The sequence below is a fragment of the Bombina bombina genome, chromosome 5, assembly GCF_027579735.1.
Source record: "Bombina bombina isolate aBomBom1 chromosome 5, aBomBom1.pri, whole genome shotgun sequence".
NCBI lineage: Eukaryota > Metazoa > Chordata > Amphibia > Anura > Bombinatoridae > Bombina > Bombina bombina.
In genome coordinates this window covers 681,906,597-681,930,047 of record NC_069503.1, presented here as the reverse complement: position 1 = coordinate 681,930,047, position 23,451 = coordinate 681,906,597, and positions in this window count along the sequence as shown.

Genomic DNA, 23,451 nt, shown 5'->3' with positions numbered 1-23,451 from the left:
TCCGACAAGCTCAGTCTCTCATCTGGTTTCCAGCTCCGGTGTTTGCAGGGATCTCCCACAGTCTCTGCACCAGGCCGCGTGAACAGTAGGTGCAGCCAAGCGGTAGCGTAGCAGTGGCGCAGGTCACGGGAGAGTGGCCGCGGCTCCGGCCTTCAAGTTGTGGTTTGTAACTAGCTTAAGCTAGCGATCTTACCCTCTGTATAATAGGGACTTTCCTCCAATCACTCCGGAGCGAGTCTCCTACCCTCCGGAGTGTGAATTATAAGCAGTGGTGAGGGAGAGGGTAGGGGAGAAAGAGGCCGCTTGTTAGTATGAAATAAGTCCGTGAAAGTCGCGGCAAAGTCGGCTCCCCAATGATTGTGGCTGTTCTGGGATTATAGTAAGCTGTCCCTAAATAAACTTTTTTGTGCTGTAACTTGGTTAAATGTCAGTTAGATCTGGGTTTGTGATCAGAGCTCCGATCACAAACGTCTTCTCAGCACGGTCGTGTTGTTGTTTTTAAATGTACACTACTGTTACACCAGATATGAGTGGTGGCACTGGGCAAGTGGGCACAGTATACGCTGTGAGCCTGACACACACGCTGGCAGGCAGGCAACTGCAATTAGATTACACAGGAAAAAAAAAAAAAAGCAGACTGATGTTCTAGCCCTAAAAAGGGCTTTTTGGGGTGCTGTCCTTACAGCAGAGATCAGATGAGTCCTTCAGAACTGTAGTGGACACTGAATACACTAGCCTAGCTATCGAATTCCCTATTAAATCAGCAGCAGCTACACTGTCCCTCCTCTCACTAAGAATGCAGCTTCCGAATGAATCTAAAATGGATGCTGTCCAGGAGGTGGGAGGGTCTGGGAGGGAGGGTCTGCTGCTGATTGGCTGGAATGTGTCTGCTGACTGTGAGGTACAGGGTCAAAGTTTACTCAATGATGACGAATAGGGGGCGGACCGAACATCGCATATGTTCCCCCGCCGCGGCGAACGTGAACAAGCTATGTTCACCGGGAACTATTCACCGGCAAACTATTCGCGACATCACTAGAGACATAATGAGTATAATGAATCTCAATATAATAGAGGATTCAATACACATAATGAGTATCATCGCAATCGAAATTATAATGATAACTGGAATACAGAGGATTATGGTAGAAACAGAGGGGAAAATTATACACCTCATAGACAAGGCATAAATAGACCAGAGGAAAGATGATACAATGATCCTGAACCAAGAAAATATGAAGATCGATGGAGGGTAACAACTCATAATAGGTTTGAACCATTAGAGAAAAAAAGATTGGATAGTTTTGAACTTACCTCAGAGGAGGAACATTTTTTAGGGAGAAACCCTCCAAGGGAGGGCAAATCAGTGAAACCCAAAGAATTCAAGTAGAGAAACCGTTAAAATTAAGAAAAAGAACTATAGAGGAAGTATAGAGGAAGTAGAGGAGGACAAGGAAGACAAGGTAGAAACAAAAAGACAATTGTAATGAAAGAGAACATAATTCCCCCTAAGAAAAGTAGCATCTTTAATTTGAGTGAACGAAATCTTACTGATAAGGAAATGAAAATTTTAGATCTAGGTTTAACATTTGCTCCAAGTAAAACCCTAAATAAATTTGAGACTCATATAAATGTTAGGAAGTTCACAAGAAATTTGACCCTTAAAAGATACTTTTTGAAACAACCACTTGAGAACTACAAAAGAGTAGAGACTGATAAATTTATTCACACAGGCTTAAAGCCAAAATCGAGGTTTTACCCCCTTAATGATAAGGGTAGTAATGTAGAAACATTTGAGAAACTAGTATTAGCAGACTTAAGAAAGTATAATAATGATTTTAAGACAACTTCTAATTTAAGTAAAAGTGAGAAAGAAATACTTAAAAATCTAAAGGATGATAATTCAATTACCATCAAGCCCGCCGATAAGTGAGGCTTGGTGGTGATGGACAGATCAAAATACTGTAAAGAGGCTGAGAGACTTCTAGGTGATAAAAAGACTTACAGAAAACTTGATATCAACCCTACTGAGAGATTCAATAAAAAATTAATTTCTATTTTGGATAGTGGTAGAAGAAACGGCATCCTAAAAGAAGAAGAATATAACTTCATTTTAAATAAATTTCCAAGAGTGCCGGTCTTCTACCACTTACCCAAGATACACAAAAGTCTCATTGACCCACCAGGGAGACCTATAATCTCTGGTATAGTTTCGATGACATCTAATTTATCAATGTATGTCGATACCTTTCTACAGAAATATGTAGTGAATCTTAATACATATCTGAAGGACTCCACAAACCTTCTGAAATTATTAAAAGATATTGAATGGGAAGACTCTATGATACTAGCCACATGTGATGCCACATCCTTATACTTCCATCAACCACAATTTTGGGATAGAGGCAGTAGAGTCTTTCCTATTAAAAGATAAGGAGATACCTAAAGAACAGAAAGACTTTCTATTACAAAGTATAAGATTCATACTAGAGCATAATTATTTCTCTTTTAATAACAAATATTATCTCCAGGTTGAAGGGACTGCGATGGGCACAAGGTTCGCACCAAGATATGCAAATCTGTTTATGGGGGAATGGGAACAGAGATTCCTAGACCATTCAGAGCTTGGTGCAAACCTTGTGCTCTTCAAGAGATATATAGATGATATCTCTATTATTTGGAGAGGGAAAGAAGAGAACCTTATAGAACTTTTTGAGTCCATGAATAGCAATGATCGAGGTATCTCGTTTACTTATCAGTTTAATAAAAAACAAATTACTTTTCTTGATCTGGATATTTCAGTAGAGTCTAATAATATTGAAACAAAAACACATTTCAAAGAGGTAGACTCAAATAATTTCATACATGCCTCTATCTGCCACTTCTCAAAGTGGAAAGAGAGTATACCAATTAGTCAAAGTCAGAATTAGAAAGAACTGCTCAAAAATGATGATTTTGAAACTCAAATCAACATTTTGGAAGAAAAGTTTAATGACAGAGAATACAAGAAGGATACAATTGATAAGGCAATAGACAGAGCAAGAAATACCGAGAGGGAGAAACTAAAATAAAAAATAAGTTTAAACACAATAAATATACATTTGATGATTTTAATGTCCATTTTATTAATGATTTCAGTGAGGATCATTTGGTAATAAAAAAGATACTAAGAAAACATTGGCACCTCCTGAAAATGATCCAATCTTGGGAGACAAAATACAGCCGTATCCATGGGTAATATATAAACTCAAAATCTGAAAACAATTCTAGCACCAAGTGAATATAAAAAGAGCAACAAGAAATCTTTAGATAAAGATCTGAAAAGAGCAGATATAAAAGGATTTTTCCCCTGTCATATATGTAGGGCCTGCCAATTTAGTACTAAAAAGAAATCTATAAAAGTTCCAAATAAAACGAAAGAGTTTAAAATAGAGAATGTGATAAGATGCACAAACAAGGGTATAATTTATATGTTGCAATGTTCCTGTGATCTCATCTACATTGGTGAAACGACACGCATGTTGAGAGACAGGATAAGGGAACATATCTGCAACATAAAAAAAGACAACCTAGATACCCATTTGTACAAACATTTTAGAGAGATACATAAGAACAACGTGTTAGACATGAAATATTGGGGTTTATATAAAGTAAAACAGAATTGGAGAGGAGGGAACTTTGAATAGACTATTGTAAAGAAAGAAGCAGAATTTATTTATAGTTTAACACTATTCACCCTCACGGTCTAAACTCAGAATTAGACATTTCCCCTTTTTTAGGCACTTAAATATATGTTTTTTTCTTAACCTTTTATTCACAACTTCCCATTTCCCTATGTTGTTTATATGATGATGCGTCCTATCTTACACAAGAATATTTTTGCTATAAATTCATCAAAATATTTCTGTGTTTTATACATTAAACACCTGGAAGAAAGAATTTTTTAATCAGTCTAAAATACACTTTAACATTATATGTGAGTAAAGATAGTCACTTTTTGATACTTAAACAAAAATTATACAGAATTTTTATATATATCTAAGAAGATATTTTCCTTCTGGCTCAACGTAGCCCTCTTTGAATTCTTATTCTATATATTTTTTCCTTTTTTCTTTTTTTCTTCTTCTTCCTTTGATTTCTATTCTTCTCTTTTGTAACCCAAAGTTTACTAAATTAGAAAACTGCAAACTAATAATTAGATCTAAATATCTCTTACAATATTTAACAAAAGAAAAATGTGAACTATCCTTTGTTGAACAACATTGCACTTTATTCTGTGTTTTTATGATATTCAAAATGATCAATTGTGACCCTTTTGAATGATACCATCTGAATAACCATTTAAATTGTAGAGCGGTTGATTATAAGGAATTATAGGAGGTTAAAGAGGAAAATAAAAATATGGCAAATAGATATGGCAACCAGAAAATATCCCAGCACTATGGTTTTAGGACCCAGCGGAATCCAATAAAAGTTTGCACAACACTATTTAAAGGCGGATATTGAGTTCACACTTCATCTTGAAAAAGCCAGAACGCCTGGCGAAACATGTCGATGGGAGTGTGACTTTCTATTACACCAGAAGGAGACCGGAGAATTACCTGTGTACGTTCAGTACTAAAGTGCAGGAAAGACTTCAAGTAAGAACCTTCTAAGGAATAACTTGCGCAAGTATATAAAAAAAGACTACAGCTTGAGGTGTCTGCCCTTACGTTTACGGGCACAGAGGATCCAGACGGGGACTCGGGTCATAGGGCAATTGACCTCCCGGAACTCCCCCACCTGAGAGGCTGCCGGAAATACGGAGTAAGTAGATGCGCCAAGCGCTGGGGAATAAGGCAGAACACTGCAAATAAGGCTAGCTGGATTCATCTTGAAATAAGGGTAAGAACATTTACACTAATAACCCTTACCTAAATGGAATATTCAGTGAACTGACTTAAAATTACAAGCTTTCCTGTTCATTTACAAACGTGAATACCGTTGTCATCTGATATTTGCCACTAATACTCCACTACACAGCTAATATCGCTGCATATGGGATTATAATTTGAAAATTACTGCATGATATATATCCCTAACGGCATCATTGCAAGGATTGACTTTTATCTGATACATTGTATCACCGCTCATATAACTTTTGTAACAGTTTTTGTGGTTTAACCCTTGGTATACTTTAGAAAAGTCTCCACTCAGAAAACCTACTGTTTTTTGTGCTAATCAAAATAACTTGAATTTATGAATCAGGGTTGCAACACTTAGGTATTTTATAACTTTTATTGTATATTTTACATGCCCATTTTATAGCACTAAGATTTGTGCTTCTCTATTAATAGGGTTACATTTGTAATAAATTGTTGTTTATTTATGTTTTACATCTTGTCACTAGTTCTTTAGTGATTTCAACATTTACAAAACCTTTATATTTTTTACACCTGTCGCTAATTATCTAATCTGATGTGATTTCAACATCTACAAGCCTTTAACTCTCTAAATACACACTAATATAATAGTAAGATATCACTTTATCCATAGTACTTTTAACCCCTAGTGCTATTTCTAGCGCCACATTTCCACCTCCCCATCTCCTAGAATATATTCTGCCTTAACTGAGATATTCCTGTCCAAACAAAGATGAATAATTTCTTTGGTGATATTGGACAGGTCCCTGGATTTGGTGCCTCCCAAACGATTGAGATACTGTACCGCAGAATTATTGTCCATACGTAGGAGAATGGAAACTGGAGAAGAACATTTGGCAAAACTTTTGACCGCAAACGAGCCAGCCAATAATTCTAAACAATTGATATTTGCTGCCAGTAATGGAGGGACTGCAACAAGCTCCCCAGCCTGAATGACTGGCATCAGATTCTATGATAAAATCTGGAGTCTTGCTGAAAATGACTCTCCCATTCCAAGCTTCTAAATGGGAAAGCCACCAAGAAAGTTCCTCTTTTTCTTCCGGAGATAAAGAAATCAAAAGAGAATAATAAAAACCTTCCCTCAAATGAAGAATCTTCAATCTCTGAAGCTCACGATAATGTAGAGGGGCAGGGAATATAGCCTGAATAAAGGATGATAGTAAACCTACTATTCTGGTTATTGTCCTGATAGGAATAGAATCGTTGGTTAAAGTTTTTGAAATTTCTTTCTTGATATTCTTCACTTTGTCTAAAGGAAGACTCAAGGTAGAAAGAGCTGTATCTATCTGAAAACCCAAGAAAATTAGAGATTTGGTTGGAGAAAGAACAGATTTCTGCTTGTTCACAATAAAACCTAAGGACTCCAATAAGGTTATTGTGGAAAACAAATGATACTGAAGGGAGAAAAAATTCTGGTCCATGAGAAGAATATCGTCCAAATATATATATGTTTTTTTAAATATTTATTTTTAAATTCACGTGATACAAATAAAAGTATTACAGAACATGTAGCTTCAAACAGTTTGTGTTATGTTCAATTATATGTCCATGCAACACTAAATCAGTTCTTGATAGTAAGTCTGTTCACTCAGAATTATCCATTTTCAATAATAAAAAAAGAAATGAGAAAGCCAAAACTTAACAAAACTTAACAAAGCAACACCTGATCTATATGCTGAGGAATAAAGAGCTTAATATTTCACCAGTTCAGTAATGTGTCAAATTAGCATATATCTTATGAGATTCATTGGGTTGAGAAGGGAGAGAAGGGATGGGAAGGAAGGGAATGGGGGGGATGGAGGCGAGATCATAACTCTTTTCATAGTTTCTGTGAAATAAGATGAAATGAGGGTCCCTCATGTAATACTAGAATTTTGTGAAAAACTTCTTAAGTTGCAAAGCAATTCATGTTGTGTGACTTTCCATATGAATTTCATGTCATGAAAAAATGTTAGATTGTTGATCTAAAGTAATTATATTATTTCATTACAAGTGTTTTTTCTATATGTGTAAGCCATTTGTTAAAAGTGGGGCTTAATTGGGACTTCCAAGGCTTAGCGATCAAAGATCTGGCAGAATTCAGAGTCATTTGAATTAATCTGAGTCTTAGTTTACAATTGCATTTAGGTAGTAAGTTAAGGAGTGCTGTTGTTGGTTCTAACGTGAAATGTACTTCTAGGCCTATTAGATTTTTTGTCGTCCAAATATATTATTAGACGAACACCCCAAAGTCTTAACCAAGCCACCACAGGTTTGAGTAATTTGGTGAAAATCCAAGGGGCAGAGGACAGACCAAAGGGGAGGCAGGTGAAATCCCAAAATTGATCCTCCCAACGGAACGTCAAAAACTTCCAATGTTCTTGGGCAATGGGCACAGTTAAATAAGCATCTGTGAGATCTAGACAAACTAACCAATCGTTTTCTCTTAAACATTCTCTCAACAAATGAATACCTTCCATTTTTAAATGGTGTTATGCAACATAAGCATTTAGGGATATTAGATTTATAACTGATCTGAACTGATTGTTTTTCTTTTTTACCAGAAATAAGATGCTTAAATAAATATTGTGAGGCTGAAGTATGGGGAGAATTGCTTGTTTGGAAAAAACTGAATTTTGTCTCCTTGAGAAAATTGAATGGGATGAGGAAACTTTATTTGAACTGGAAGGAAAATGAATTCTACGTGAATGCCTGTTACTGCCTGAAGAACCCAAGGATCTGCAGTAATTGAAGCACAATTTTGAGCAAACAAAGCGATTCTGCCACCAATTCTGTCTAGGGAAAAAAGAACATGGGAAGGAAATAACGTATTTACCTGAAGCTTGTCTTGATCTTGCTCTGCCTCTGAAACTTCTTTGATTCCATGGTCGGGCTTGTGATGGAAAAAAGGAAGAGGTTGAAGGTTCTTGAAAACTTCTTTGGAATTGGGATTGATATTGGGAAGGATATTGGCTTTGATGGGATTAAAAATATTGAGACCTAGATAAGTATGGGTGATGGCTGGGAAAGTGGCCTCTGCCTCTCCTGGCCCTGTCAGAGAAATTCTGGTTAGAGTAAAAAAATCTTCTTCATAGAAGTTTTAACTTTGTTTAAATTGCAAAAGGTATTGACATATTGATTCAATTCTTTAAGATAAGTATCGCCAAACAGAAGACCATTATTATCAGAAGCAAGGTCGTTAGAGGCAAAATCTGCAATATAGCTGTGTTAGTGTTCCCTACAGAGAAGAGGTCTTTGAACCCATTCTCGGACAATGTAGGGGTCCAAAAGGGCATTCTCTTCCAAACCCTGTTCTCACATCTCAAAATGTTTTGTGATGGTCCCCACTGAATCCAGTAATTTATCCTGGCAGATCTTCCACAATCTGTCAATGCCTTTCTTTAATTTATAGCCTGGGGCACTAATACATTTTAAAATTTTGGGGTCTACTTCGGGAGTAATAGAAGCATTTTTGGGAAGTAATGGATGTGGAAACTCAGCTCTCATTTTGTTATGAGTTTGCTTTTTAAGTGGTTTTCTGAGTTGGAAATCAATGAATTTGGCAATATCAATAGATGGGCACCATTCTGCAGAGTGAGGATGATGAAATTCATCTGGATTAAAGCTGGGGCTACCAATACAATAAGTAAATTTAATTACTTCCTCATCTAAATCTTTAGATTTTTTAGATATTTTTTTTTATGTTTTTTAGCAACTGGGGAATAATCAGATTCATCAGAGTCATTATAAAAATAATCTGAATTAATATCAGTATAATCATTTTCCTCAGAACTGTTGGACTCTGAAGAAGTTTGAGCAATGGACTTAGCAAGAACTTTAGATTTAGATTTCAACAATACTTTAGACTCTCCCATTTGGGTACTCTTGGGATGCAGGGTTCTTTTAACAAAGGTTTTAGTTCCTTTGCTGTGAGGAAACGATGTGTCAGAAAGTAGTTGCCGAGACTTTGACACTAATTGTTTTCTTGCTTTAACAGCAATAGAAGGATTTTTCCTTTTTAAAGATTTTTTAGTTTCTTTAATGCCACTTACCGAGGACATTTAATTAAAAAGATTGTTCATGAAAGAATCAATCATAGATTGCACATTTTGAGCAGTCAAATGTGCTGTACATTCTAAAATGATTATATAAATATATCAAAATACTGTATAAATAGAGAGAAATTGTTTGCACTACTTATCTCAATGCTGAGCAGCAAAAAAAAAGAGGAGGATTGGCTGCATATTGGTCAGTTTATGGACACTACTCCTACTCTGATTGGTCACTTTTTTCCTGGAGTTATAAGCTAGCTCACACCTTAACTACTTATTGATATTCTTTATTGTCTGTTCTGTTTTAATATCATTGTATTTGATGATGCTTTGTTATTTATTTAAAGTTCTGCATTCTGAGTAGTAAAAGAAAGTATGCAAAATAGGAGTCCCTGGTCTTGTAATAAAATTAGTATTAGTTCACTTTAAATACAAAGTGGCCTACAGGTAGAGAGGCTCTCAAGCTTACAATCAAATGAGGATTAGAAAAGAGTAACAGAATGTGATTAAGTGTCAGTGCAGAGGCTGTGAAAATGAAGTAGTGTCTCTATCCTGGATTATTAGTGATAGCTGCACCTAATTGCTGTTAAGAGGTGTTTATATATTAAGGTAAACACCAGGGTGTGTGGTGGAGGGTGGATTGGAGGGCTAGTGCTTGCAGAGCAGGGTAAATTGTGTAGTGAGAGTGGCAGCTGTAAGAAAGAGAATGGTAAGGTGAAAAATCCTGGTTATAAAGTAAGGGGGGAGGTGTAGTTTGAGACAGGGGAGATAAGAGATTTGAATGTTACAATAATAAAAGTTAAAAGCAAATCCATATTAGCCCAACATATATAAGAAATCAATGCACTCATTGTCTTGATTGGAGATATATTTCAGATGAATTAATATAAAATAAGTTCTAGGAAATAACAAATAAAAGATTATTTGGTCAATAGATAGGTAGTTACAGAGAAATAATAAATATATATTGGAAGTCAGTTATGGATATACCTATATATCAGTGATTTAGGTAACAGTGTTCTCCCTTGCTAAATCTTGGTTCCTTATAGGTATTTAGTCTATAAAAATGCAACATGCTATGATTACGGCTGTTGCCGAAACATGTTATCCATAAGGACACTGCATATGCCACTGACTGGTGGTTTCTGATTTTGTATGTAACTTTTTAAGCTGTTCAACTCCTTGAATAAAAGCAAAGTTTTATTACACCATTGGATGGACCGGTGCTCCTTGTTTTCTTTAACTTTATCTTGGATCTGGGGTGAAGTGAGCATGGTATTCCTGTTATCCAATATAGAGCTTAAAGGCTACAGAAGGATTTGCTGCATATAGACAACGGGGTGAGAGGGACACTTACAGTGCTGAAAGACGTCATCAGCGGTTGCCGGTTGAAAGAGGGAGACGAGAGGGTGTGCACAGCGAGCAAAGGTGCTTGACACAGAGGTGCAGAACGGATACCTGAATCGAAAGCGGACCCACCTAGTGACTCTCCTTAGGACCGACCTGAGCAACCGAGACGCAGAAGGAAGACACGGGTAAGAGCTGAGTTACATTCACGCATGTTCCATCTATACATACCAGTTGTCGTTAATGCTGAATATTGCTCAAATCCAGAGCCTTTCTTATATGACTTTGTTATATGCCTATATTGACAGTGCTGAGGTTGATTCTTTTTGACTGTTATAAAAAGGCAACGTCATGTCTCATATTGATACCTTTAGGAAATTTTGTGTCCAGGAAAAATATCCAATAGACTTCTCTTCTAAGTAATTTAGACAACCTGTCACATTAAATGTTTTTGTTTATCTGTTCAATGCCCAGGAAGGAAAATAATATTGAGGAATTGTCTCCATGTTGGTGAAAATGTTTAGCTACTGGGGTTTTTGGTATTTCCTCCTCCAGTGACAGTAAATGTTGTCTTATCCTTTCTTTCAGTGGGTGAGGTGTGATCCCCACATATTGCAGGGAACAGTATTGACATGTTATTAGATACACCACATAGGTTGTTGTGCAGTCTATTCTACTATTGATCCAGAAGGACTTATTATTTTGGGAAGATGTGAATGATTTAGCTTTGTTGGTATATTTACAACTCTTGCATGGGTTGTGACCACATCTAAAGAAACCTTTTGTAGGGTTTAGCTAATTGGTTTTTGAATGGAGTTTGTCACTGAACTGTTGTTTAATTTTTTCACACATGTGATTCCTCCTTGTATTATTTTCCTTAGCTGTGGATCCCCATGCAAGATTGGTATGTATTTATGTATTATCTTACAGATCTTATAGTAGTGTTTACTGAAGCCTGTAGAAAAAAATTATTTTGTCTGGATCATCATTTTTTTCTTTTTGTCTTATGTCTGCATCTAAGGAGATCTGCTCTAGGTACTGACGCTATTTCTTTTTTCAATTTAAGTAGATTATGTTTGTCATATCCTCTTGCTATTAGTCTCCCTGTTAACGTATTTACCGGAACTTTATACTTTTCTAGAGTAATGCAGTTCCTGCATATTTGTATGTATTGTCCCTTTGGTATTCCTTATTTAAGGTGATTGACATAAAAGAAAAAACGTTTTCTAGTAATAAGTTTACTAGAAATAACTACTCCGCGGCTTTAACAGGCAGCTTAATATATGTAGTACCTTACTGAAATAGCACAATAAAAAGCAAATATATAATATCAATCTGAATGGCAAAAAAGAAAAATTTTACAATGTCAAATCCCATAACATTTCATAAAAACATTTCACATATACATACAATAAGATAAGAAGTTAAATAGTGTCATAAGCGAAATGGTTAATAAGGCATAGAAAGCTTCAGAGGTTTAGTTTGCAGAAAGCAGGTCGGTCAAAAGCATAAGAAGCCCAGATAGGAGCACAATTGTTTTGCTGTTGGTATTAGCATACAGAGAAAACTCCTTTTACAAGAAGAATAAAGATTAGAAAATGATTCCTCTGCCAACATAGGGTAAAGGTGAAGGACATCTTAATGCATATTGGATCCGGTCGAGTGAGTAAATCCACCTCAGCCACTAGACCGGATCTAATATGTGTTAAGATGTCCTTCACCTTTACCTTATGTAAGGTTGGCAGAGGAATAGCTTCCTATTGATGTAAGTTAATCTCCCGGAACAACAACAGAAGGGCGTACTTACCCGAATGCTGCTACACACCAGCATCATCACTGAGCATTCCATTCCAGAAGATACATAGCTGAGTTTGCCCGCATGGAGAGGAGAGCCAGTCAGAGAAGCGTAAACATTTTCCTGTGATTTGCACAAAGACATGCAAAGACGGTCTTGGATGTCTGAGGATCAGCACCCTATTACCGGTGTAAGTAAGGAATACACCTTATATTACCAAACTTTATTCTGCCTCTAAAAGGAGTTTTCTCTGTCTGCTTATACCAACAGCAAAATGATTGTGCTCTTATCTAGACCTGCTTTCTGCAAACTAAACCTCTGAATCTTTTTATGCGAATTAACCTTTTCACTTACTTACTGTTGGATGTTCCACTAGACAATAATCTGCAAGATTCTTAGTTAAAAATCCTTTCTCTACGGCTGTTTACAAATGTTCTTTAAAGACAGTCGTTGGATTAGTATGTCGTTTTTCATATGTTGTTGGTACTTATGATTGGGAATGTGTTTCTTGTATTTAATCTTTCCTGTTTAGTAGTACTATAGCTCCTCCTTTATTGGCCTCAGTGATAACCAGACCTTGGTTTGCTTGGAGTTGTTTTAGAGCCAGCCTGTGTTGTTTAGATAGGTTGTCCCTACATTTGAATGTGTCATTGAGATTTATTGACTGGTGTAAGTCTGTAAGTTGTTTATGTATTATGTCTTGGAACATTACAAGATTCTGATTCCTTGCTTGTAATGGATCGAAATATGACTGATCTTTTTTATTAAATCCTTCTGTAGTTGGTATATTATGAACTGAAGCATGAGAAATTTGAAGTGAGATAAGGGTGTTAACATCTAATAGGTTCTTAGAGGTGAGTCCTACTTCAGTGGATGATTTGGGGGAGCAATGTGAGGTGAAGTCATTTGTGGTTTGATGATTCTCATTAAAGAAATGTTTCTTTAGAGTGGGTTTGCGTACCAATCTGTTTACATCTACTATAGTGGAAAATAAGTCAAAATCTGTGCTTGGTGCAAATGATAAACCTTAATTCAACAACTTAATTTGTGCCTGTGTTATTAGATGGTCTGATAGATTAATAACTGCCTCTATTTTTTCTTTGCTCGTGTTGTAACCCTGCTGGGATACCTATGCTGTACTGTGTCATTTGTGGGAGTGCTAGTTTGTCTTAATGTATTAATTAATGTAGAGAGTTTCTATCTTGGGTGGCCTATACTGTTGGTTTCCCCTTGTTATGCTGTAGTGTCATATGATGTGCCCTCTAGAGATGTGGCTCCCTCTAGTTCTTCAGCATCAGTATCTATACTAGAGAATGTTACTCTTTTGTTAGTGTCTTTGTTATGAAATGTTTTATTTGATTTATTCTTATTAGAAAATATTTTTTGTTTTGTTTGTCTAGTTCGTAGTCTCTGAGGTCTTTATTGTATTTAGTTACTTTTCTATTAGATAGGTCAGTGCCAAGTTTGTTAATGGTGTCATCAAGTTGTTGTCTATAGTCTGTATATTGTTTGGTCTCTTCATAAGGTTTCAATAGTTCCATTATTCTGTCAATCTCAAAGAGAATATCATCTCTTTCTTTAGTTTTGTGCCTGAGGAGTTGATTCCTTAAAGTAATGGAACAAGTTGTTAGAGTATTGTTCAATTCCTCCATGAATTCAGGTTTGTCTAGTCCAAAGGATTGGTATTTGTTCATTCCGAGTCCTCGTGGGACTTTGCCTTCTTTAATATAAAGGTCTAAGAATTCAAAATCCCAACATGTTGGTCTCTTTGAATTTTAGTTTTTCTAAGCTGGAAAAAAACTGTTGATAAGTCATTCTCTTTAATTGCAGTACAAATGGTCATGCTGCCTTTAAGGCTGTTTCTTATATACACTTGCGTTTGTCTATGTCTATTACCCCTGTGGGAACTCTTGCTATCTGCGTTTTTTGTTCAGCCATATTATAAGAGTAGTATGTCTAATAGAATGTGTGTAAATTTTACGTCAAGATTATGGGAAGTCAATGTTAAGTTTAAGAATAAAATATATGTATACGATCAATTGCTCTGCAAATGATAGTACATATATAAAGTCTCTCTTAGAAAATCAGTAAGTCCCAAGAGATATGTGGAGGAGATTCTTTGAGTAAAGTTCCTCTGCATATATCCGTATATGTGATTAATCAAGCTTACTTTTTCAATACAGAACTCCATTAGTGTAAGGTTTTAACAGTATGTGTGTTAACCCTTTAAGGACACAGCTTTCAGTTTGCTCAATTGTTTTATGACGGAAAAATTCCGTCATATGTCCTTAAGAGGTTAAAATCTTGTGTTTATAATTAGTGATGTCGCGAACTGTTCGCCGGAGAACAGTTCCCGGCGATCTTAGCTTGTTCGCCGCGGCGGGCGAACATATGCGATGTTCGATCCGCCCCCTATTCGTCATCATTGAGGAAACTTTGACCCTGTGTCTCACAGTCTGATGACACATTTCAGCCAATCAGCAGCAGACATACCCTCCCAGACCGTCCCAGCTACTGGGCAGCAGCCATTTTAGAATCATTACGATCCTGCATTCTTAGTGAGAGGAGGTTTAGTGCTGCTGCTGTTGATTTTATAGGGAAATAGATAGCTAGGCTAGTGTATTCAGTGTCCACTACAGTCCTGAAGGACTCATCTAATCTCTGCTGTAAGGACAGCACCCCAAAAGCCCTTTTTAGGGCTAGAACTTCAGCCCAAAAAGCCCTTGCCCTTTATAGGGCTAGAACTTCAGTCTTTTTTTTTTTTTTTTTTTTTTTTAATTTTATTTGCATTTGCCTGCCTGTCAGCCTGTGTGTGAGGCTCACAGCATATACTGTGATTAATTCTTCTGTGCCACCACTTATATCTGGTTAACATTAGTGTAAATTTAAAAAACAAAAACTTTTACTTCATTTTGCTAGTGTAATCTAATTTCATTTTCCATCAGGCCTGTGTGTCAGGCCCACAGCATATACTGTGCCTAATTGCTCTGTTTTCCACCACTTATATCTGGTGTAACATTAGTGTAAATTTAAAAAAACAAAAAAACTTTTACATCAGTCTGCTATTGTTATTTAATTTTAGTTGCCAGGCCAGCGTGCCACTAGTGCCAGCCTGTGTGTCAGGCTCCCAGCATATACTGTGCCTACTTCCATCCTCAGTGCCACCACTCCTATCTGGTGTAACATTAGTTTAAATTTTGTAAAAAAAAACCTTTTACATCAGTCTGCTAGTGTTATTTAATTGCAGTTGCCTGCCTGCCAGTGTGTGTGCCAGGCCCACTTTCCAACTAGTGCCACCAATCATATTTGTTATAACAGTAGTGTAAATATTTTAAATAAAAACTTTTTTGACTGTGAAACATCAGTCTGTTAGTGTAATCTAATTGTAGTTGCCTGCCTGCCTGCCAGCGTGTGTGCCAGGCCCACTTGCCAAGTTAGTGGCACCACTCATATTTGTTGTAACAGCAGTGTAAATATTTAAAATAAAAACTTTTTTGACTGTGAAACATCAGTCTGCTAGTGCAATTGAATTGCAGTTGCCTGCCAGCGTGTGTGCCAGGCCCACTTGCCAACTAGTGCCACCAATCATATTTGTTATAACAGTATTGTAAATATTTTTAAAAAATTTTTTTGACTGTGAAACATCAGTCAGCTAGTAATCTAATTGCAGTTGCCTGCCTGCTTGCCAGCGTGTGTGCCAGGCCCACTTGCCAAGTTAGTGGCACCACTCATATTTGTTGTAACAGCAGTGTAAATATTTAAAATAAAAACTTTTTTGACTGTGAAACATCAGTCTGCTAGTGCAATTGAATTGCAGTTGCCTGCCAGCGTGTGTGCCAGGCCCACTTGCCAACTAGTGCCACCAATCATATTTGTTATAACAGTATTGTAAATATTTTAAAAACATTTTTTTGACTGTGAAACATCAGTCAGCTAGTAATCTAATTGCAGTTGCCTGCCTGCTTGCCAGCGTGTGTGCCAGGCCCACTTGCCAAGTTAGTGCCACCACTCATATTTGTTGTAACAGCAGTGTAAATATTTAAAAAAAAAACTTTTTTGACTGTGAAACATCAATCTGCTAGTGTAATCTAATTGCAGTTGCCTGCCTGCCTGCCAGCGTGTGTGCCAGGCCCACTTCCCAACTAGTGCCACCACTCATATCTGTTTTAAAGCACGTTATTCCAAACAATTTAGGAATGTTAGGTGATTTATGCCCTTTATGGCTTAAAACCAGACTCTGCATCAACTATGTAATTTTCCGTGGGAGTTTTGCCATGGATCCCCCTCCGGCATGCCACAGTCCAGGTGTTAGTCCCCTTGAATCAACTTTTCCATCACTATTGTGGCCAGAAAGAGTCCCTGTTGGCTTTAAAGTTCGTCTGCCTATTGAAGTCAATGGCGGTTCGCCCGTTGCGGAAGTTCGAGTCCGCCGTTCGCGAACCGAAATTTTTAGGTTCTCAACATCACTATTTATAAATTATAGTTTTGTAGCTGAGATTTGCTTCTAAGGAAAAATGTTATTAACCTTAGCAATGAACAAAATCAGCAGATTTAATTAAGTGTTGCAAGGGTTCTCATTTAACATGAAAACAAATTGTGCAGAGACAAGCAAGTAATATAAATATATGCCTAGCAATAGATACTTTGAATAATATATATATAATAAATATGTATACAAATGTATCTGAATGTGAGAACAAGAGGTTTGTTTCAAGCAAAGCACAGAAATATAGTAGTAAAAGTTCAAGCAAGCAAACAAACAATCACAGGTAATTCCTTATACAAAAGTTATACTTGCGATTTCAGGCTTGCAAATAGATGCACAACAGAGAGCTGAAATGAAGAGGATTGCAGTCTGTTAAATGGAGGTTTGTTATCCAAATATCCCAGTTGCTTCAGAGATGTGTGCAGATTCACAAACGGCTAGATTTAGAGTTTTGTCGGTAACGACCCGCGTAGCTAATGCTGGCTTTTTTCCCCCGCACCTTTTAAATACAGCTGGTATTTAGAGTTCACAGAAGGGCTGCGTTAGGCTCCAAAAAGGGAGCGTAGAGCATAATTTACCGCCACTGCAACTCTAAATACCAGCGGTGCTTACGGACGCGGCCAGCTTCAAAAACGTGCTCGTGCACGATTTCCCCATAGGAAACAATGGGGCAGTTTTAGCTGAAAAAAACCTAACACCTGCAAAAAAGCAGCGTTCAGCTCCTAACGCAGCCCCATTGTTTCCTATGGGGAAACACTTCCTATGTCTGCACCTAACACCCTAACATGTACCCTGAGTCTAAACACCCCTAGCCTTACACTTATTAACCCCTAATCTGCCGCCCCCACTATCGCTGACACCTGCATATTATTTTTAACCCCTAATATGCCGCTCCGTACACCGCCGCAACCTACGTTATCCCTATGTACCCCTAATCTGCTGCCCCTAACACCGCCAACCCCTATATTATATTTATTAACCCCTAATCTGCCACCCCAAACGTCGCCGCCACCGACCTACACTTATTAACCCCTAATCTGCCGACCGGACCTCACCGCTACTATAATAAAGTTATTAACCCCTAATCCGCCTCACTCCCGCCTCAAAAACCCTATAATAAATACTATTAACCCCTAATCTGCCCTCCCTAACATCACTGACACCTAACTTCAAGTATTAACCCCTAATCTGCTGACCGGACCTCACCGCTACTCTATTAAATGTATTAACCCCTAAAGCTAAGTCTAACCCTAACCCTAACACCCCCCTAAGTTAAATATAATTTAAATCTAACGAAATAAATTAACCCTTATTAAATAAATTAATCCTATTTAAAGCTAAATACTTACCTGTAAAATAAATCCTAATATAGCTACAATATAAATTATAATTATATTGTAGCTATTTTAGGATTAATATTTATTTTACAGGCAACTTTGTATTTATTTTAACCAGGTACAATAGCTATTAAATAGTTAATAACTATTTAATAGCTACCTAGTTAAAATAATTACAAAATTACCTGTAAAATAAATCCTAACCTAAGTTACAATTAAACCTAACACTACACTATCAATAAATTAATTAAATACAATACCTACAAATAAATACAATTAAATAAACTAACTAAAGTACAAAAAATAAAAAAAGAACTAAGTTACAAAAAATAAAAAAATATTTACAAACATTAGAAAAATATTACAACAATTTTAAGCTAATTACACCTACTCTAAGCCCCCTAATAAAATAACAAAGCCCCCCAAAATAAAAAAATGCCCTACCCTATTCTAAAATAAAAATAGAAAAGCTCTTTTACCTTACCAGCCCTCAAAAGGGCCTTTTGCGGGGCATGCCCCAAAGAATTCAGCTCTTTTGCCTGGAAAAAAAACCATACAATACCCCCCCAACATTACAACCCACCACCCACATACCCCTAATCTAACCCAAACCCCCCTTAAATAAACCTAACACTAAGCGCCTGAAGATCTTCCTACCTTATCTTCACCACACCGGGTATCACCGATCGGTCCAGGCTCCAATGTCTTGATCCAAGCCCAAGCGGGGGCTGAAGACGTCCATCCTCCGGCTGAAGTCTTGATCCAAGCGGCGGCTGAAGAGATCCATCATCGAGGCAGAAGTCTTCATCCTATCCGGGTAGAAGAGGAGATACGGACCGGTAGACATCTTCATCCAAGCCGCATCTTCTATCTTCTTCCATCCGACGACGAGCGGCTCCATCTTCAAGACCTCCGGCGCGGATCCATCCTCTTCTTCCGACGTCCTAACACAGAATGAAGGTTCCTTTAAGGGACGTCATCCAAGATGGCGTCCCTCGAATTCCGATTGGCTGTTAGGATTCTATCAGCCAATCAGAATTAAGGTAGGAATATTCTGATTGGCTGATAGAATCAGCCAATCAGATTCAAGTTCAATACGATTGGCTGATCCAATCAGCCAATCAGATTGAGCTCGCATTCTATTGGCTGATCGGAACAGCAAATAGAATGCGAGCTTAATCTGATTGGCTGATTGGATCAGCCAATCGGATTGAACTTGAATCTGATTGGCTGATTCCATCAGCCAATCATAATTTTCCTACCTTAATTCCGATTGGCTGATAGAATCCTATCAGCCAATCGGAATTCGAGGCACGCCATCTTGGATGACGTCCCTTAAAGGAACCTTCATTCTGTGTTAGGACATCGGAAGAAGAGGATGGATCTGCGCCGGAGGTCTTGAAGATGGAGCCGCTCGTCGTCGGATGGAAGAAGATAGAAGATGCGGCTTGGATGAAGATGTCTACCGGTCCGGATCTCCTCTTCTACCCGGATAGGATGAAGACTTCTGCCCCGATGATGGATCTCTTCAGCCGCCGCTTGGATCAAGACTTCAGCCGGAGGATGGGCGTCTTTAGCCCCCGCTTGGGCTTGGATCAAGTCATCGGAGCCTGGACCGATCGGTGATACCCGGTGTGGTGAAGATAAGGTAGGAAGATCTTCAGGGGCTTAGTGTTAGGTTTATTTAAGGGGGGTTTGGGTTAGATTAGGGGTATGTGGGTGGTGGGTTGTAATATTGGGGGGGGTATTGTATGATTTTTTTTCCAGGCAAAAGAGCTGTTTTCTTTGGGGCATGCCCCGCAAAAGGCCCTTTTAAGGGCTGGTAAGGTAAAAGAGCTTTTCTATTTTTATTTTAGAATAGGGTAGGGCATTTTTTTATTTTGGGGGGCTTTGCTATTTTATTAGGGGGCTTAGAGTAGGTGTAATTAGCTTAAAATTGTTGTAATATTTTTCTAATGTTTGTAAATATTTTTTTATTTTTTATAACTTAGTTCTTTTTTTATTTTTTGTACTTTAGTTAGTTTATTTAATTGTATTTATTTGTAGTTAATGTATTTAATTAATTTATTGATAGTGTAGTGTTAGGTTTAATTGTAACTTAGGTTAGGATTTATTTTACAGGTAATTTTGTAATTATTTTAACTAGGTAGCTAATAAATAGTTATTAACTATTTAATAGCTATTGTACCTGGTTAAAATAAATACAAAGTTGCCTGTAAAATAAATATTAATCCTAAAATAGCTACAATATAATTATTAGTTATATTGTAGCTATATTAGAGTTTATTTTACAGGTAAGTATTTAGCTTTAAATAGGAATAATTTATTTAATAAGAGTTAATTTATTTCGTTAGATTTAAATTATATTTAATTTAGGGGGTGTTAGGGTTAGGGTTAGACTTAGCTTTAGGGGTTAATAAATTTAATAGAGTAGCGGTGAGGTCCGGTCGGCAGATTAGGGGTTAATACTTGAAGTTAGGTGTCGGTGATGTTAGGGAGGGCAGATTAGGGGTTAATTATATTTATTATAGGGTTATTGAGGCGGGAGTGAGGCGGATTAGGGGTTAATAACTTTATTATAGTAGCGGTGAGGTCCGGTCGGCAGATTAGGGGTTAATAAGTGTAGGTAGGTGGCGGCGACGTTTGGGGTGGCAGATTAGGAGTTAATAAATATAATATAGGGGTCGGCGGTGTTAGGGGCAGCAGATTAGGGGTACATAGGGATAACGTAGGTTGTGGCGGTGTGCGGTCGGCAGATTAGGGGTTAAAAAAATTTAATAGAGTGGCGGCAGTGTGGGGGGGCCTCGGTTTAGGGGTACATAGGTAGTTTATGGGTGTTAGTGTACTTTAGAGCACAGTAGTTAAGAGCTTTATGAACCGGCGTTAGCCCATAAAGCTCTTTACTCCTGACTTTTTTCTGCGGCTGGAGTTTTGTCATTAGATTTCTAACGCTCACTTCAGCCACGACTCTAAATATTAGCGTTAGAAAGATCCCATTGAAAAGATAGGATACGCAATTGGCGTAGGGGGATCTGCGGTATGGAAAAGTCGCGGCTGCAAAGTGAGCGTTAGACCCTTTCATGACTGACTCTAAATACCAGCGGGCGGTAAAAAACAGCGTTAGGAGCCCCTAACGCTGGTTTTGACGGCTAACACCAAACTCTAAATCTAGGCGAAAGTTCCTTGTAAGCAGGATTCCTAGCAAGCTGACGGGAGGTGGTATGAAGCTTCCTGCCGCTTCCAGTGCTGTCGGCTGACATCCATAATGACCTAGTGGATCCAAGGATGGTCCCAGCACTCCTCTGTGTCTCTCAGGTGGATGTGATGTCGGTAGGCGCCTTAATCTACCTCCGGTCGAGGTGAGTCTCCATGAAGGGCCCCGGGATTCCTCCGCGTCTGGTGGTAACATCCCACGTGGGGAGGTCTGTGCCCGTGACGTATCCACAATCAGGAAGTATTGGAGTCTGTAGGCTGTGAGTACGAGCAAGGATTGAAAAAAAGTCACCTACAAAAGGTAATTCGCAGGGCAAAAGTAAAACAAGCAAGGCCTGATGTTTCATTTTGGCTTCCTTTGCCAAATAGATAATAGGAAAAAAGCAAAAACTGTAGAACAAAAATACATAAATATAAATGTATATACAAATATATAAACACACACATACACATATTTATATATATACAGGGAGTGCAGAATTATTAGGCAAGGTGTATTTTTGAGGATTAATTTTATTATTGAACAACAACCATGTTCTCAATGAAGCCAAAAAACTCATTAATATCAAAGCTGAATAGTTTTGGAAGTAGTTTTTAGTTTGTTTTTAGTTATAGCTATTTTAGGGAGATATCTGTGTGTGCAGGTGACTATTACTGTGCATAATTATTAGGCAACTTAACAAAAAACAAATATATACCCATTTCAATTATTTATTTTTACCAGTGAAACCAATATAACATCTCAACATTCACAAATATACATTTCTGACATTCAAAAACAAAACAAAACAAATCAGTGACCAATATAGCCACCTTTCTTTGCAAGGACACTCAAAAGCCTGCCATCCATGGATTCTGTCAGTGTTTTGATCTGTTCACCATCAACATTGCGTGCAGCAGCAACCACAGCCTCCCAGACACTGTTCAGAGAGGTGTACTGTTTTCCCTCCTTGTAAATCTCACATTTGATAATGGACCACAGGTTCTCAATGGGGTTCAGATCAGGTGAACAAGGAGGCCATGTCATTAGATTTTCTTCTTTTATACCCTTTCTTGCCAGCCACGCTGTGGAGTACTTGGACGCGTGTGATGGAGCATTGTCCTGCATGAAAATCATGTTTTTCTTGAAGGATGCAGACTTCTTCCTGTACCACTGCTTGAAGAAGGTGTCTTCCAGAAACTGGCAGTAGGACTGGGAGTTGAGCTTGACTCCATCCTCAACCCGAAAAGGCCCCACAAGCTCATCTTTGATGATACCAGCCCAAACCAGTACTCCACCTCCACCTTGCTGGCATCTGAGTCGGACTGGAGCTCTCTGCTCTTTACCAATCCAGCCACGGGCCCATCCATCTGGCCCATCAAGACTCACTCTCATTTCATCAGTCCATAAAACCTTAGAAAAATCAGTCTTGAGATATTTCTTGGCCCAGTCTTGACGTTTCAGCTTGTGTGTCTTGTTCAGTGGTGGTCGTCTTTCAGCCTTTCTTACCTTGGCCATGTCTCTGAGTATTGCACACCTTGTGCTTTTGGGCACTCCAGTGATGTTGCAGCTCTGAAATATGGCCAAACTGGTGGCAAGTGGCATCTTGGCAGCTGCACGCTTGACTTTTCTCAGTTCATGGGCAGTTATTTTGCGCCTTGGTTTTTCCACACGCTTCTTGCGACCCTGTTGACTATTTTGAATGAAACGCTTGATTGTTCGATGATCACGCTTCAGAAGCTTTGCAATTTTAAGAGTGCTCCATCCCTCTGCAAGATATCTCACTATTTTTTACTTTTCTGAGCCTGTCAAGTCCTTCTTTTGACACATTTTGCCAAAGGAAAGGAAGTTGCCTAATAATTATGCACACCTGATATAGGGTGTTGATGTCATTAGACCACACCCCTTCTCATTACAGAGATGCACATCACCTAATATGCTTAATTGGTAGTAGGCTTTCGAGCCTATACAGCTTGGAGTAAGACAACATGCATAAAGAGGATGATGTGGTCAAAATACTCATTTGCCTAATAATTCTGCACTCCCTGTATGTATATATATATATATATATATATATATATATATATATATATATACATACATACAAACAGACATTATAGCCCTTTCCAAACACATTAAAATATACCATATACCTTTTAACCCTTATAAAAAAAAATTATTAATATTTCCATTAATCATTTTTTACCTGATAGTGTATATAGGGGTGTAACACTTTGTTTAATGTATTTATATTGTGTTTGTTGCACTTTTTTTAACTCTTACACTTTACGCTAGGTCTCCACTTGCGCATACCTGACATGCGCTAATTTTGTGTGAACA